Below are 1,855 nucleotides of genomic sequence, written 5' to 3'. Positions count from 1 at the left end.
CAAGCTGTTCCATCACCTTTCCAGGGACAGAGGTGAGGCTGACAGGTCTATAATTACCCGGATCTCCTCTTGCCCTCTTTGAAAGACCGGAGTGACATTGGCTATCCTCCAGTCTTCAGGGACCTCCCCTGTTATCCAAGACCTCTCAAAAATGATGGAGAGCGGTTCGGCAATGACCTCCGCCAGCTCCCTCAGCATACGTGGATGCACCCCAATCAGGTCCCATGGACTTGTGGACCTTAGTACTGCCTAGGTGTTCACACACGTCCTCTTTCCTGACTAAAGGGAAGTCTCCCATTCCCCAGACCCTCTCACTAACCTCCAGGGTGTGGGATTCCTGAGGGAGAGCCTTTTCACTGAAGACAGAAGTAAAGAAGGCATTCAGCGTCTCTGCCTTCTCAGCATCCCCCGTTACCAGAACCCCCCCCTCACTTAGTAAGGGGCCCACATCCTCTCTAGTTTTCCTTTTGCTGTTAACATTCTTGAAGAAGCCTTTTTTATTATCCTTTATCACTTTAGCCAGATTCAATTCCAGACAGGCTTTAGCCTTCCTCGTCGCATCCCTGCAGGCCCTGACTATATTCCTATATTGTTCCCAAGTGGTCAGACCCTTTTTCCACATTTCATGGACCTTCTTCTTTCCTTTGAGCTTGTGCATGAGCTCCTTGCTCATCCACACAGGTCTCCTGCCACCTTTTCTTGATTTCTTGCTCACAGGAATGCACCTTGGTGATAGGATGATTGTAAGGACGTGACAGATGTAACATAGCAAAAAGGAAGTTTTGCTGTGCCATAACTAGAATTCTCAGATTGGAAACACTGACTCCACATGGTTTTTTGGTGTTTTAGTATTTTATCCATGCCAGAAAATCACTCAGGCCCCGCATCTACTGAACATGCTTAAACACTATTCTGAATCTTCACCAGATCACAGTGTAACTTAACCCAATCTCTGTGCTCTGTGTTGGATGCATTTCTAGAACCACGGTGAGACAGGACTGATCCATGCTTAAAAACCAAGAAGGAAGAAGAGATGACTTGGACATTAGGAATGGATCTGAACTGCCAGATGCTCTTCAAAGATGCACAGGAGATCAGAAACCCTCTGGACTTTCAGTTGCAAAAGCAGTGCACATCACACTACGTTGCACAATTGGAACAAGTGAGAGACGTGGGACAGACGAGAATCTTTTCACTGACTGTGATCAGTATGAGAATGTCTCTGGAGTGGAGCTGAAGCAGGACTTCAGGTCTCATTTGTCTGAAGAGCCCAGACAGGCAGCTGGCAATTAGCTCCAGATATATCACCTCCACTATCAACCTCTTGGTTGTTAGAGCTTTTGCTTTCCTCTCACAGCTTAATGTCCCCATCATGATGAAGCTGCTGTGGATCCCTGTGAGAACTTGGCCAGAAGAGGGAACACATGGATAATTAATTGTCTCTATCACCAATTGCTGGAATGCTCTTAACTAACATGAACTGGGGCCTTCTCAGAGCCCACAAATAACTGCTGGGTCCCACATCCAGAGTCTGATGTCAGCTCAGAGCAACTCTCCTCTCCCTCCAGTGCCATTTGTCTGCAGGTGTTCCTTGTCACCTCCAGAATTAGCAGAGGATGAAGCTCACCTGCAGTGGGAAGCCCTGTTGGGTTGCTTCAGAACACATCTGCAATAAGCCACTAAATCCTTCCCAGCAGGGGACATGCAGCTTTATTCAGAAATCCAAGAACAATCAGAAAACTCTGGAAATAAAGGAGAGGGGAGGGAGAGGAGGGGACGGGAGGGGACAGGAAGGAAAGGGGAGGAAGGAGGAAGGAGGGAGGGAAGGGAGGGAGGAGGAGGAGGAGGAGGAGGA

Source organism: Meleagris gallopavo, chromosome Z (assembly GCF_000146605.3).
Source record: "Meleagris gallopavo isolate NT-WF06-2002-E0010 breed Aviagen turkey brand Nicholas breeding stock chromosome Z, Turkey_5.1, whole genome shotgun sequence".
Classification (NCBI taxonomy): Eukaryota; Metazoa; Chordata; class Aves; order Galliformes; family Phasianidae; genus Meleagris; species Meleagris gallopavo.
The sequence above is the reverse complement of the archived record's forward strand: the minus strand, read 5'-3'. Positions refer to the sequence as shown.